Below are 17994 nucleotides of genomic sequence, written 5' to 3' on the forward strand. Positions count from 1 at the left end.
TAATTTCGTGTATCGCACCCTAGGTATAAAAGTATTTATAAAATACGACTGAAAATTGGGAAATATGACCTGTCTAATTGAATTGAAAAATAGAAAAAATGAAGAATTGGTCTTAAGAAAAACAAACTTTTTAAACTGAAACAAGTTAAATTGTAAAGATAGAAAATAGGAAACTAATAATAGGGTGGTTGTGGATAATAATATTTCAACAATGGTGAGAATAGGAGAGCGGGAGAGTGGGATGATGAAGATGACAAAAGGCAAATGCATGGCGAATCCGAATTGAAAAAAAAGCACCACAAACTGAAAGAAACGAGAAGAGTGAGCTTGAGTTTTTGAACTTCACATTTTTTCTTAACATTTAGCTTCAACCTGAGTTTAACATCAAGTCATGTCAAGATATTCGGCTTTACATACAGAACTACTAGTTGATTTATATATACTGGTTTGTGTTTGATTCTTCTGTCGGTAAAATCAATGTGCAATGATTTATTTTGAATAATTTTGATGCGCTATTTTTTCGTTCAGCATTTTAATTTAGCAATAGCTGTTTTTAGGTTGGTTCCGTATTGTCACCTTCAATTGCTAGAATCTAAAAATATTGCAGAACAAATTTACTTCCAGCAATTGTTTTTGAGATAGGTGATTCAGTGAAAATGATTAATCGTAGAATGTTGTTTCCTGAAACCAAATTGGTGATCCAGGATAAGGTGATTTTCCTCAATATTTTGTTTTATCCTTTTCAAAGGAATATTTTCAAATTATTTAGATATTGTCGGCAATGGTGATATTGGCCGCTATAACGCTGCTTGATGAAGTGTCTTCCTTGCTTTAGGAATCATAATTACCTCAGCTGCTTTCTACAGTTGTGGTATATTAATTTTAATTAGTATTTTTATTGGAGGTTCCTTTAACATTTTACCAGCAATAAGATCATAAACAGGAAATTTTTTCAGTTATAGTGACAAATGATTAACGCCAAAAAAGATAACCTGAGAAATGATATATAAAAACCAAATTATGCTTCTATAACCGCTATAGGGACATATTGTTAAATAAAACCGCAAGCAAATAAAGATTGTTAAACATTACATCTTATACTTATATTAAGCAACTTTAGTATGAATCAAAAATTCCTTGAAAAATTAAAATAAAAAAAAATTAATAATTCACCTAAAATAATAACCTAGAATGCAAATGCATTGCTCAATCATCATCAAAGGCTTCAAACAATACTTCATATAAATAAGATAGATGTGTATTTAATATCAGCAACACATTTTAAGAAGCAATCCTTTGTTAAATTCAGAGGCTATAAAACATACAAGGAAGTGCTGTAATAATAAAAGAAAATATACATCACTTTGAGAAAATTAAATTCGAAGTAGAATTTTTTCAGGTTAGAGCTGTGAATATAACAGTGAATGGAACCATCAAAGTAGGCAGTTTATATAACCGACCAAACTACAGTATCAAATTTGGAAGATACAAAAAGTTGTTTAAAACTTTGGGAAGATCCCAGACCTGCTGGATTTCTACATCTGTAGATAGATTTTAAACAATAAAAATAAAATAAAATGTAGAGCTAAGCTCAAGTAACTAGCCGAATGTGCTAACTTTAAGTGAATCATATCAAAGCCCAGTAATTCCCATCTGGTTAATAGAAAAACCGATTGTATAAGTTTTAGAATAACATTAGACAAATCGACCTCCAAAATCAGACACAAACTGATGCATAGGATTTTAAAATGAAGAAGTTTTTAGAATTGAAAGTTTAGAATTAATATCAGAAAGAAGAAGAGAGGGGAAGAAATTGTATTATTTCAGGGCTCAACAAGATAAAACTAAGTGGAATAATCTTATATCCTAACTGACATAAGAATGTAGACAATTAAAAAATAACACCATGGGTAGATTTCTGCGAAGACTTGCTTAGGATAGTGCTAGTATTCGCTATGGAGAGCTATCAGAACCATGAAGAGACCTATCATGTAAATGCCTCTGATAGAAAATGAAGCTGGGAGCTGCAGCAGATAAAATAAGAAGGCTACAAAATTTGCAGAGCTCCTCGAGACGATGTTTTAAACCCATACAGTAACAAAAATAATAGAGATTGGATATGTACAACACAAGAAGTCAACCACGAAATGTACACGGTCGGGAGCCATAAAAACTTACAGGATAAACAACGAGCCCATAAGAGTATAAACATCTCAAAACATCCCCTAAAAATATCAGAAATATCCCGTGACAAATATTTTTTAGTGTTTAGAGTTTTTCGTTTTAAACATTTTAAATGTTTAATACGAAATGTGTAATAACTAAACATTCTTTGATCATTTTACGTCGAACAGAGTTCGTCCTTGTCCAGGTAGACGGTTCTTCCCACTTTCCTCGTATCGTTTTCCTTGCATCATAAGATACGATCGAATAAGGTATTAAAACATTTGTCGCAATATTATCTATGATTGTTGTCAGTCAAGATTTATCAACAGGTAATTTACATAGGTGGGTATTACAATCATAAAACACAGAGTTAATGCGGTAGTACGCTAACCATTTACAAGGTAAACAGACTATAACAATAAATATACCTTTTAAAGAAAATATGATCCCAAAATTCTTGTATGTAATCGAATTATCAGTGACGTACCAATAGTACGATGTAACACATGTCCTTAACCTACCCATGAACCCACTTTGTTTAATAATAGAGAGGGCGACATATAATGACACTATAGGGGATTAAGAACAAAAATATTCTTATAAGAGTAATTTATGGACAAATCAGGTGCCCTCTCAGTAATTCGTCAACAAGGATATTCTATATTTTCTTATATTCGGCCATATTAAACTTGGTTTTGTCCAATTGTAAAAGAAGTTTGGTAAAACTGTAAAAGGTTGTAGCATCAGTCTTCGACACAACAGTTTAATAAGAATATGTTTCGAAATTATTTTCGTATATTTATTATCTTACAAATAAATAAACAAAACTATATAAAGCAAATGTTCCAATATAAACTGCTGGAAAATATTCAAAATTCCGCGCAAATCCTGGAAATACCGTACTGGTAGCATGTACTAGCTTTTACTTGAGAAGTAAATCGTACGCATCTTATGAGTAATACGTAAAATAATTATCAGGACATTCTGTGGCAGGTAACAAAGATTTCATTCGACGACACGATGAAATATACATTTTAATTGAGTTTTAGCAACCGATTAAACAATAATTAATACATCAATAATGCTACTGGAAGCTACAAAAAGCTACCAGTTCAGGGCTACATATCTGTTGCCATCTGCTACACATTAAGAATATTACCAGTAAAAACTTTCAATATGCTTACGAACGAATCGTTTTGTGTAATAAAAATGCGGTTAAAATATATAGCGGCCTCATGTTTAGTTTCTAGCGATATAGCAGATAACTTAGCAAATATTTGTAAACATTAGCTTTGATTAAGTGATATAGAAAGTTGAATTTACTTTGATGTATTTAAAAACAGGCTATTTTATAATATATTGATGCAATGCATTTTCTTCTATATCTAACTTATTTCAATTATATTTATGGTATAGCTCAGTCTTTACACTTTACTGATGTATAAACATTTTGTTCACAGCTTCCAGGAAGTATTTTTATTATAATTTAGAATCTTCTTTCATCTATCTATTTTATCTGGTCTTATCTGGGTTTATCTGGACTGGCTTTAAACGTGGGCCTCTTAACCACGGTCCCCGGAACTAAATATACCGACTGACGAGTGACCAACTTCATCAGATCATGTCAAAAGACATCTGGTTTTACCCTGCCTGGTTACTGGCGTCATTGGGATCATTTTCCTTATCGAATTTTGCAGTCTTGCCTTTTACATAATCACAACAATAAACAATCACAAACATATGCCTACCCCATAAATCAGTCAAGGTACGTCATTCTGATTTACAATGTTTGCCGGTTTATAGCTAATTATTATCACTAATGTTTTCAATAATTTTGTGGAAATTTGACAACAGTGTCAACCAGTACCAAGACAGATCTAATCAAATTTTATAGACTGATTCGGTTAAATGTTCCGACGCATCAGACAGTATTCAATTAATCAAGGTTAACTGATAAGGAAAAATCTGCATTTTACAAACTGCGTTTAGCAGTATATTCGACCAAATATATAGCAACTATTTTGTTGGAATGACTATATGTTTTTATCTGTACTGACTATATCTGTATCTGTATCTGACTATATTATTTATGTCTCAGCAGGATTTAAACTAGCGACTATAGCAATAGTAGGAGAATCGTATTGTCGCCAAGCGCAATGCCAAGCAACATTGCTTCAACAGAATGTTGTTCAACTTGTTCAACTTAATGGTCTCGCTTCAGTGTCGACGTGGGTAGCTTTCCTAGACTAACTCATTATTTCTTGAGCTAAGGATCATCGTAGTTTACTTTTTTTATTTGGCAAATAATGGACCACTATATTTACCAAATATGAATAGAAAACTAATCTGTCCTTAGAAATGATCAAAAGACACGTCGTTTTTCCTATGCAGAATTCAAATGCTTCAAGAAACATAAAAAAGAAATAGATGTGGCTGATTCTTATAAAATTAAAAAAGAACACAATCTTATTTATTTCATAGTGATACCCCCTACATAAACATTGAAAAATTAATTCAGAGTCCTTTTATCAGATGTAATACCCCGATCAAAGGATATCTATTTTAACAAGACGAGACGAACATTTTGCACAACTGTTCTTTTTATTACCTATATATGTAAGTTTTAAACTCATTACTTATTGAAATCACATATTAAAATATTTGATAAACAGACTATGTCGATATAGATGTCACTACTTAGAATGAATCATATCAATGTGAAAGGTTAAAACTGTCTGATCTGATGTAAGACTCAATCAACAAATCGGGAAATTACAGTTAAAGGTTTAACAACCCTGAGAGTGTTTTATACATAATTATCTCAACTTCATATTCAACCTTACGCAACTTACACAATTCAACTGGCATGATATATATTTTCTTATATAGTTATTTGTCATATCATATTTTACATTCGCAGATAGAAATAGCAGTCTGCAATATTGCGGGCGACTCCCATCGATACAGTAGCGTCACTATTACCAATACTATGTATTATAATTTTATATATTAATGATTCATTTTAAATATAGCCATTTACACGAAGGATAATTTTGAGTCCTTGAAATTAATATAAAACTGTATTGTTCTTATATCATTTAATTATGTATGCCTGCAATGTTTTGATTTATGGTATAGATCTGAGCTATTTTTGATTATGAATCGTGTCTCTGTATGTTAATGATTTGTTGAAAGTATTCATTATATATGTAAATCTAAATGAGATGAATATGTTACGAGCATTACGTCAATCTATTTTGATTGACTGTTGTCACAGTTTAAGGATTGTTTCTTTTAAACATACGCTAAAATAAAACTGCATAGATATAGTTATTCAATAAATTTTTTTAAATCTAGCCATTTAAGTTTATCAACACACATATATAACAACTCGATTTGACTTTCAGTTTCTTTTATTTTTACTTTTCTAAATACCATTAAATTTAAATGCAAAATAAAAATACATTTAAGTTTCAAGATAGTTGCAAACAACTGGTTTATTTTTGTAATTGTTGTACATTTATAATTAACGATACTATTGTCATAGTCAATCAATTTGTGAATTATCTGCATTAATATAATTTCCAATTATTCATAGCTTTAACATCATTACTCAGAATTTATGAAAGAAAGATACTAATGTTATTGGTGGTATAATAATATTACTTTTATAATATCAATATTTTTACGCCAATTAATTTTAATCAATATTGGAAGTAATGATTATCTACACTGTCGATAATTTTAATATTTATTTGTCACAGGTAATATATGTTTATTAGTATCTTTAGAATGCTAAAAATTGATTGTTAAAAATTACAGTTTAGATTTCGTATCTTCTTTAATTTGTAGAAATCTAACGTATTGCAAACATCTATTTAAAACTAGCGAAAATTTTATATTATAAATATTATTATTTGGTGATTTTGAAATCATTGGCAAATAATGCTTCAAAGAACCAAAGAAGCATGAAAACTATAAATTGTAAGTATAGGACATAAACTAAGACCAAAAGCTCAAAGGATTTGCGGATTAACATATCAATTGAAAAGTCCCCGGTCTGACACCTAGATAGTGCTACTAGAATTAAATCCATATGTTTTTTAGTTAGACCTAACCCTCAAAAGATGTGTGTATAAATTTGATAGTTGTCGGCTCATTAGTTTGCGAATTATAGTATTATGAGTGAAGCAACTTTTGTTATTGTGAAAAAAATGGAAAAAAAGGAATTTCGCGTGTTGATAAAATATTGCTATTTGAAGGGAAATAATACAGTTGAAACAAAAACTTGGCTTGGTGCCGAATTTCCGGACACTGCCCCAGGAAAATCAACCATCCAAATGATTGTTATGCTAAGTTTAGACGTGGTGAAATGAGCACCGAAGACGGTGAACGCAGTGGCCGCCCAAAAGAGGTTGTTACCAAGGAAAACATTTAAAAAATCCACAAAATGATTTTAAATGACCGTAAATTGAAATTGAATGAAATAGCAGACACTCTAAAGATATCATCTGAACGTGTACATCATATCATTCACGACTGCGTTTATAGCTGTCGGAGACAATAGTGAAGATGCCTCACGAAAATTACATCAGGCAAATGACAATATAAATAATTGGACACAAACTTGGAAAATAAAAATTAATGAAAATAAATATGTACATGTGCAGTTCACCTATAAACAGACCGTACAAGCACCAATACCATTAAATAATACTATCATTCCATATAGTAACAAAGCTAAATATCTCGAAATGAATGTCGATGCAAAACTTCGCTAGAAGGAACATATAAAGAAGAAAAGAAAAGAAGTGGAATTGAGATATAGTAAAATGTACTAGCTAGTTGGAAGAAAATTACAATTGTCAGTACATAATAAGTATATTATATTAGCTATTATATAAGCAAATATTGAAACCTATATGGACATGCGCAGTTCAATTACGGGGATGTTCTGCAAAGAGAAACATAAATAAAATACAGCTTTTTTAGGAAAAAATCCTGAGAGGTATTATGGGTGCACCCAAATACTATAGGACTGATTACCTACATCGAGACCTTCAGATACCCAGCGTAAGTTAATAAGTCAAGAGAATTGTAAGGGGACATGAGGAAAGACTCCATTCTCATGAGAATATTGACATATTGCAGCTTTTGGATACCACCAGAACAGGACACAGACTCAAAAGAATCAAACCATCTGATCTTGTTTAGTGTTGTGTAGTGAGGTGCATATATTAAAAAATACAACAGTGACACGTATAAACGTTATTTCACCAGAGACTGAGATAGGGCCGATGGGTCCTCCTAGTTATATATCTAGTTTTAAGTTACCATAAAGACAAATTGTAGGTTAGACGGAAATGACTACTAACAATGTATTAATTAAATAATAAAAAAAATATATCATTCACGAATATTTGGGTATGAGAAAGCTCTGTGTAAATTGGGTGCTGCGCAAGCTCATTTTTGACCAAAAACAACGACGAGTTGATTATTCGGAGCAGTGTTTGAAGATGATCAAGCGTAATAAACCCGAGTTTTTGCATCGATATGTGACAATGGATGAAACATGGCTCCATAATTTCATTTCGAAGTCCAATCGACAGTCATCCGAGTGCATTGTACACGATGAACCCGCTCCAAAACGTGGGAAAACGCAACAGTCGGCTGGCAAGGTTATAGCGTCTGTGTTTTGGGATGCGCATGAAATAATTTTCACTGACAACCTTGAAAAATGAAGGACCATCAGCAGCAACTATTATATAGCGTTATTGGACCTTTTGAAGGACGAAATTTCAGAAAAACGGCCGCATTTGAAGGAAAAGAAAGTGCTGCTTCACCAATATAATGCACCGTGTAAAAATCTATGAATTGGGCTTCGAATTGCTACCTCATCCACCGCATTCTCCAGATCTGTTCCCCAGCGACTATTTGCTGTTTTCAGATCTCAAAAGAATACTTGCTTGGAGGAAATTTTCGTCGAATGAAAAGGTGATCGACGAAACTGAGGACTACATTAAAGCAAAGGACAAATCGTACAACAAAAATGGTATCGTATCATATCGTAAAGTTGGAGGGTCGCTATAATCAGTGTGTTACCGTGGAAGGGAATTATGTTGAATAAAAAAAATCAATTTTTCCAAAAAAATATGTTTTACTATGGTAGGCCGGGGACTTTCCAACTGACCTGTTAGATAGGCGTCGATGAATTAATATTTGGATTTGGCAGACGAAGTTACTTAAAATGTTATTGAAAGTTACTTTACCGACACACAAGTTGTTTCTTCGCTCTTCATGCAAAAAAGGAAGCAATGATAGCTCAAAGCAAAAACATCGTCGGATAGAACATACATTAGCGCCAAAATAAATTTCAGAGTCTCAAACTCATGATCTCTATTTGATGGCATCAACAAGGTGTGGTGTATAGTAAGCAGCTAAACAAGTTTACTATTGTTATATTAATAATTGGTCAGCGGTTTATTCAGATATCTTTTTGGTTGACTAAAATTTCCCTAAAACCAGCTTCCGTAAACTTACAATGAAACAATTATTATTATACGTATTCCATTAATTGGACGTGATGATTCGAAATATTTGGATAGTTTTCAGTAACAAGTAGTAAGTAATACAAGCAGGTATCATTAGCCGACTGGTAATGATACTTTCGTGTGTTTCCAATCTATTGGATCTCCTCCAGACCATTTAAAAGTTTTCCAATTAGTATGTCGAAATCTTATTAACAGAATTAACATTTTAGAACTATACTTCATATTTTAATATTTTAAATATTCTTGGAAATGCTAGGCTTTAGAAAGTACTATTTATCAATTTTTTTTAAAGTTCTGGCTGATGCTCCGACCGATTGCTCGTTATATAAAATGAATCGACAATTAGATAATAAAAACTACTTTTAAGATCAAACAAACTTAACATTTTAAGGGCAAACGTTATTTTGCAAATGCGATAAATTGCATGCTTTGTTTTGTTTTCGCTATTATAGAAAATACTCTCAAAGTATAGAAAGTCTGCATCAGAAAGAATGGAAAAAAAATTTCAAATTCATTTTACCATATAAATAAAATGCAACTATCTTACATTGGCAATGTCGATATTCGTCAATAATTAGATTCTGCCTATTGAAAATTGATAAATGACTTTAACAATAAATGAGAAAAATACCTTCTATAATAAATTGCCTCGGTTTATTGATTCTACGAAATTTTGCGGTGCATTCGAATTCGCATCGCAAGGACAGACAGTTTTTTTCATAAGAACGGAATATCCGTATATATATTGTTGTATGTATGTATATTGCACGTTGGTATACAAAATTAAAGTTTACCGTTTACATATATATTTTTCGTTTTCGTTTTCGTTTTCGTTCATGAAAAAAAGACGACACCGGTTAACTAATATAAAATTATTTGATTTAAAATATTATATTATAATATATCTGCCATCATATACTGATTTATCATAATATCTGTTATCAATATAAGCTTCAAGTTTTTTAATTTTTAGGGATTTTATATCAACATCACATATTTTTCTCCTTTCTGTTCAAGTTTTAAACCAAATAAATGACCGATTTCCTGCTTTCAATTATATTTTATTTAATTAGTTTGAAAAAATTTGCAACAAGTTGTTGGTAGTAGTTTCAAAAGCTTAACGATAACGAATTTCGTGTCTATACCAAAAAATTAAATGTAAAACCGAAGGAAGACACGGAATTGAAAGTTTAAATTAAATTAAATTATTACTAATATATAGACCTTGTTTTAGTGAACGTATCATTAATACTGACTGTTATAGTGAATTCATTTTTAAACAGTACTATAAATACAAATATTCCTTTTTTAGATTCGCATGAGCCGCTACTGCTCAATTGTATCTCGTTACATTAAATGCAAATTGAACAGTTTAAAAAATATAATTGAAGTATTTACCGTCATAACAATATCAATTTCAGAGCATGTTGAGAAAGTTATGTTCATTTTAATAAATAGAAAACTGCCACACGTAAGTAATAATATAAATATGCAGACATGGATAATAAATGTCAACAAAAACAAATCAGTGCATATTGCAAAGACTAAAACTTATATGATCCTACGGAATACACGTTCTGTGAGAAGTAATATCAACATAATACAAGTTTTCCGGAATAAAGTCCTGAGGAGTATTGTGGATGAAACCAGATACTACGAGAAAAAATATTTACACCGATACCTTCGAATCCCAACTGTCATAGAGGAAATTAAGATATTCGCAACAAGACATGAGCAAAGACTACTTCCATACAAATACCGAAATGCTGCAACTCTTGGACAACACTGCACTACATCGCACATTCTAGAAAACTAAACGTATTGATGGTTTCGTAACTTAATGGTCAGCAATGAATATAGAATGGCAACTATCGATTTACTACTAAATTGCTACCATACTAAACCCTAAATAGATAAACTAGAAAGGCATTATCTCTCATATTTAGCAATGAATAACATTTAGCATTAAAATACGATAAACAAAATAAATGAGGCCTAACCTCAAATGTTATCAACAGTGTTATTTACCTCGATATTGAAAAACGCTTTAGACGTAATTAAAGATGCTTAAGGTAGTAAATATATACATAAGAATGGTTTTATTACTGTGAATATATTACTGATGTTCAAAATATACTCGCCGGTTCGCACTTTGCAAGATTTAACCACATTCCTTTAACGTTTTTCTGCCTTGCCTTTCTGTTTGAAAATACGCAACTTATTTGGAGTTTCTACCGATGTAAAATTTTACATTCAGGACCATCACACCATCAATACACATTAGAGCGTCTAATTATAATACAAAATTATTAAAATAATGTATAAATTAGACCTGTATCCATACAAACCGCCAAAATAACTATGTAACTATGTGCATATTTGGAGCCTTTTAGCGCGCATTTAAAATTACACTATTTCAAACGCCATTTTATCATAAGTTTCTAATAGTATTTGATAGGTTTGACAGATTTCTTCAAATGGAACAACAAAAGTAAGAAATGTCGAAAATGTACTTTTGTGCATTCCAGGATAGCGTATGTACACAGTAAACAACTCGATAACACTAAATCGAAAACTATAATTTTATGTGAAGAAATATCAAAACAATCGAATTACACTAAAGTTAAGTTGTTTAACAATTGTTTATATTGATATCATATCTTCTTCACCAATATATAATAATAACTGAAAAATCGTAATTAATTTAATATATATCCCAATATAATATATTTGTGTTTATATATGCCTAAGGCACATAAGTGTACTTATATAGAATTTTAATAATTGTTTATTATTTATTGATACCTCGATATTTTTTAAATTGTTATGTAACCGAATTATTTGTCTTTCGAAGACATCCGGTGACTGCATTACTTTCGGTGCGTAATAATCATCATTCTGATTACATCAATATGAACACACACGCCGGCCGTTGGAGTTGTAGTAATGAATTCCTAATTCTTGTCCATGAATTTCATAAATACCAGGAAGGAATGGAAGGATAACAATCAACTCCGGAATGTTTCACGTGGCTACGAAGAAGCGGAAGCTGACCCACAATAGGGTACGTTCTGAGTGAATAGCAAATACGAGGACGACATTTCGAGTATACGGCAGTCATATTAATTAGGTTGGCTGGTTTTGTTTAAAATTCGTTCGATATTTTTTCGGTTATTCCTTAAGGGTTATTTTGGAATATCTCAGCATGAATTTAAATATCAGACACAGATGAAAAATTATTTAATTTGTACACATTTCTTGGCTGTAAGATTTTGAACTGCCAATAAATGATAAGATCTTTACAAGTCAGGTTTTGTTAGGTTTGTTTATACTTATTGTTTATACTATTCTAGTTTAGAGGCATTAATTTTAGGTATTTTTTCAAATGAAATAAAACTAGATATTTATTAATGTTTAAAAAATACATAAAAGAAAAAAGTTAAAAAATTGCAACCTTTCTAGTAATCTGGAAACAAAACCAAAGAAATTCTTACTCTAGAGGAGTGTTACTATCAGTTTGATAAATATTATATAGAAGTAGAGTGTGTAAAAAATTCAAACAATTTTATTCGCCAAATTACAGCTTTAAAATTCAAGCTGAAGCACAAAAAATGTACTAGTTATTGGTAGATATTCAGTTCTGTCAGTATATAATAAACGTTTGCTTTACCACAAGTGTGGACTTATAGTGTTCAACTCTGGGGTTATACTAGCGAAAGCAATACAAATATCATACAAGGATTTCAAAACAAGTTACTGCGAGAAAACAAGTTATTGTTGATTCTTCATGATACCTCCGTAAAGACGGAGGATCCACATAAGGATCTGAAGACAGAAAATGTCGATGAAGTTATCAAAGACTACGCCTAAAGACATGAACAGAGACTCCATCAGCACACCAGTGTTGATATTCTCCAGGTCCTAAACAATAATGGATTAGTCAGAAAATTAGAGAGAGTAAAACCATTTGATCTAAATCAGCGTGTTTATAACTTCACTCAGTATGATTCAGTAAAACTAAGTGCAAATAAAATCAGTGAAATAGATTTTAACATTAAAGTGTCTAGTGTAGAATAAATACTTTGTAATTTTAAATAGTACTAAATTAGCATAACATGAAATAGATTATTAATATTATTTTTTATAATTAATTTTATAATTAATAATAATAATTGTTATCAATTTTTATTAATTATTTGTTATTATAATTGTCATTTTTTTATTTGCTTGACAATTTTTCATAATTTTTAAAAATATTCAAAATACAAATTTGTTAAAGTTTTAGTTTGTACGAAAGAAGAATGTATAGAGAAGACTCACATCAAATTTTAAGTAAATCATCGGTTCAATAGAATTTGAAATATCATGACAACTGTCCCACGTTTCGAGTTAGTTACAAGCCGATTTAAATGTCGTGTAACTAAAACAGCTATATCTCCCAAAATAATTAAAATTTTGAAAAATCCTCTTAATAGCATATTCTTATAGGGTTGAAAATTCGAACGAAATCGATGTTTCAAAGTTTCTAGTCTCGAATACCCCCTTAAGTAATCTGTAATAACTTATATTCCGGGGCAAAATATAAATATTAATCTAATTATCAAGCCTTTTGTTGATTTCTTCCTAAATTCAAAATGTGCTGGATCAACTGACACAAATAAAATGTCAGAAAGCAATCTTTAATACATAGAACGTGATGGGATAAGGCTTCGCAATAATTATCGCGTAATAAAATTGTTAGTTTTAGAATGTATTATTAACCATAAACGTTTCATAAGATTTTAATAACTCATAAAATAAAATATGCGCTTTGAATCTAAGCAAACGTTTAGCATTATTTTGAGAAATAGATATTTAGATGTCGGTGTTGACATTATTGATTGCATAGTTGTAGTTTACACTTATATGACACAAGTAATAATACAAATAAGTGGACGCAGTAAATGAAATAATAATTTTAGAAAATAATACTAGAGCAATTGACTAGAGAATTGAAGTGAATTATTATATTAGACACACTAACCATGAAATCTGGCAGAATATTCAAGAATATCAAGTAAAAATGCTATCACTTGACAATCTAATTAATATTTGCAGGTAATAATTCTGAAAAGTTCCAGGATAGCGTCTGTACACAGTAAACAACTCGATAACACTAAAAGGAAGATTATTATTTTATGTGAAATAAAATATGCGTTTTGAATCTAAGCAAACGTTTAGCATTATTTTGAGAAATAGATATTTAGATGTCGGTGTTGACATTATTGATTGCATAGTTGTAGTTTACACTTTTCTCAGTATTTTCAGTGGCTCTTGAATTCGACGTAACTATTACTTGTCATTTCATCTTCATTATTTTACCAGTCACTATTAGTATCAATATTCCTTCTTTCTGCATCACTTTTGTGGTACTTCAAAAGTTCAAATTCATTACAAAAGTTTATGGGGTTTCATTCACGTTTCATTCGACAGACTTATCCAAACCATTACAATTTTCATTTCTGATTTTTTTCCTCAATTGTGCACTAATTATCACTTCTTTGTCGGAAGCATATTTATTCTTGTTTAAGTAGTACCTAAGTAATACTTTAAAAATAATATGACCATAAATTCGTTGTCAACAATAGTTACTATATTTACTAGTTGAATATCTTCTAATGTCAAAATAAATATATTAATTTATTTTATGAATCTAATTCACCCGTTTCATTAACTATTTGACCCTTATTTTATTAACTTAACGACATGTTACAAACTAATTTATAACTTTAGTCGTCTTTTGTCTTTATCAATTCTGATAACACTTTCATATTGTTATAATTAATTATATCTATTGCATCAACATAATTGATTTTCATCGTTGTTTAAATTGTCGAAACTAATACTGATACATTTTTGTGGGTGGAAAAAATTGACTTTATTTAAAACACAATAATCTATAGCATAGTGTTTCTTTTATTTTTCTTATTACAAAAGTAACATACAGCATGAATTATTATTTGCAAAATTAATCATAATTGACTTAAAAATATAACCGTAATTTTTGTTCTTTCGTACCTTTCGTTAATGTTAAATATTGACTTATGCTAAAATGAAAATGTAAATAGTCTGTCTGCATATACAACTCAATTTGATATCATGTTCTTTTTATAAATACGTGGTAAACATGTATCTATTAACTTAATATAAATCATGTTAGTTAAATGACGCGTACTGTATAGTTTAAAACTAGAGCGGTTCTAAACATCTGGTATAATTTAACTCATTAAATGTAGCGAACTAGGTCTGTTGAAACCATTTCTAATTCAAAAAACCCCAGATATTTTACAGACGCAATACAGTTTATAAGAACGGAATTTGTCGGCACATTAATATGATTCCGGTGTTGTCGCATTCTTGTACTTTTTATTCAGACATTGTTCACACTTTATGTAACAGCTTCCGCTTCTTTAATTGACCGCAGACAGATATTTAAGATTCCTTTTTGATAATATTTATAAAAATTTAGTTAACGACTTTTAGTTGGAGTAATACGTCCCCGCGATTAGTACATTTAAAAAATATTCCTTATTTCTGAAACTTTATTGTTAGTTTGTGTGTTTGTTTAAAGAAGTTTAAGTGATTTAGAATGATGTTTTGCTATGTGTTTTAAAATTCATCTTTATTTTGAAATCAGTCATACAACTTTTTCGTTGCGTAAAGGAACACGTCCACTGGTTTATATCAATAATTGTCAACTCCCGCACGAAGAGGATGCTAAATATCTTGATATGCACCTAGATCGACGCCTATCTTCATGACAAATAGAAACAACTGGGACTTAAACTCTACCAAATGTATTGGCTTATCGGGCGCAAATCCAAGTTATCATTAGATAACAAGATATTATTTTATAAATCTATACTCAAGCCTATTTGGTAATATGGAATCCAACTACCGGGAATAGCAAGTCTAATATATCCATAATACAACTGTTCCAAAATAAAGTACTGTACATGTATGAAAGATTGTCAGTGCATCCCAATATAGTCGCTAATCAGCTAAATATGCGAAGTGACAGTGAAATGAGAGTGTAGACTAGAACGTCTAACACCATCCGATCTGATAATTGTATATATATAGGCTTTTGAATATGCTTTAAAATAAGACTTATTAATTAAAATAGTATTTTGTACATGAGATTACTTAATGAAGTGATTTTCTACATGCTATGTATATATAATATAAACATAATAAATACATATTGCCCTCTGGACAGATTGTGGAACTACTAAGAGCAGTTAGAAAAATTGAAATCAAATTATAAGTTGTTGAAATGTGACTCAATAAGTTTTAACATTCGATAACAAAAGCTCGGTTTCATGGTTGCAAGTTTTACATATGCTATGTGGGTTTTCTAATTTAAAGATTCCATCCAAGTGAGAACACGAGTATCGAATTTTGCTACAGCTATTATTATTACCTCTTCATTTAATTAAAATCGTTTTCGTCTTTACCATCGTTTTTCGTACTTTTGTAATTTTGTACTTTGATTTACCATTTTTGCGATGATTTCAGGAATTCTATGAAAAATATGAAAAACCCCATAATGACAAAAAACTTTTCTGAGCTACTTTTATATCCATGTAGTCCATATAGTATTATAGGCTACAATAAAATATACAATAATAACGTAATAAATTATTTTCCCCCGTTTGGTGCTAATCTATGAACAAAAATCTTGTTTCTTCCCAAAACACTAATCTAAAACCATATGTCGTAGATAGAAATTTTATTGTGAAATAGAGTGATGAATACACGAACTGCATCCAGTAGAGTCTGGTATTCCGCAGGGTCATCTGTTAGCAAATTGTTCTTCCTGCAGTATACAGCTAACCGATCGGCCTCAAGAAACAAGATGATTTAATCATTTCACGATGATCTAAGCTCAGCCAAAAGATACTCCAACTTTATCTTAATAAAATCCATTTGTAGTTGAGAACATGGCACATCAAAGCGAATAAGACAAAATCTACTCACCTGACGTTCATTTTGGGTAGAAGGGCTTATCATCGAGTAAATATTAAAAATCGTATTAATAATTCTCGCAGCCATTGAATACTAATTATATAGGATTGACGCTTAACTAGGAATAAACATATATTAGTAAAGCATAAACTTGGGCTTAAGCTCAACCAGATATATATGTACATGTGCTTATAGGTCATAAATCTAAGTTATCCTTAGATAACAAGGTATTGCTGTATTTCTTATTCAAATTACTGTGCTGCATGATTAATAGGTAAACCTTTCAGAACACCTAAAATAGAATAGCAATTAAATTAAGTTCTAATTTATATGTTTGCACAGCATAATCTGCATACTACATGTTATTATATAATGTAGATCATATTAGATACTTATTGTCCATTAGGCAGATTATTACATTAGGCAGATTATTGACTGCTAGGATAATAAAAATTTTTGACAATAATGCATAATTGGTTAATTTCGGAGAAAGAGATTTGATTCAGATTATGAAATACGTGTATGATTAAAATGTTAACAAGCTTTCTTTTATGTCAAATTGGTAATGTCAATTATTCCATTGCCATAAGTTTTTTTCTTTCTGTAACAAAACTAATATTTAAATTATGTATCGGCTACTCGTATCAAAATCTGAAAGCTTTCAGTCTTATCCAGCTTCCTTATAAACATAATGAATGTTGACTTTCTACTCCGACGCTCTATCCGGCACACTACCAGACACATATCAGATAAAATCATTTTATTTTTAACAATTAGTAAATATGCTCGATGATAACTTTTTTATTACTCTAACATCTGCGATTTACTCAAAATAACCAAGCAATAGATATCTGCTATAATATGTTATAATTACAGGGTGATGTCATATAATTGATTACATAGGCACAAACTATATATATATCTTGCTCTATATTCGGTAAAACAATTTTTTTAATGTAAGGGGTGTTTAATATAGCACTAGAACGTTGAATTTAAATAAAATTGATATATTTTTATAAATAATATACCTGTGACATTATTAAAGTTTACAATATTAACAATTATTTGTTCACTCTGTTACAAATTAATAAAACTACAGGTTTTCGCATTAAAATCTCTTAGGTTCGAACAATTTGTTTATTTAAATATAGCGCGTTAACATTAAAGTGTGCACTAACACTATGTTCTTAACTATAACAGTTTAAAAGATCTATTGTGATCTGTGGTGAAACGGAAAAGCCTCCAACACTGTCCAGCTTGGTCTCCTTAA

At 30.4% G+C, this 17994-nt stretch overlaps 1 protein-coding gene across 1 annotated transcript in view; it reads left to right on the top strand.

The window, feature by feature from the left end:
• The window catches only part of LOC143193341 (protein 5NUC), a 78461-nt gene that overhangs the window by 19153 nt on the left and 41314 nt on the right, over window positions 1-17994 (top strand). The gene's annotated exons all lie outside the window — the stretch shown is intronic.

This window comes from Rhynchophorus ferrugineus, unplaced genomic scaffold (genome assembly GCF_030347505.1).
Source record: "Rhynchophorus ferrugineus isolate W39M unplaced genomic scaffold, kcgeb_rfMv2 rfM1, whole genome shotgun sequence".
NCBI classification, from domain to species: Eukaryota; Metazoa; Arthropoda; class Insecta; order Coleoptera; family Curculionidae; genus Rhynchophorus; species Rhynchophorus ferrugineus.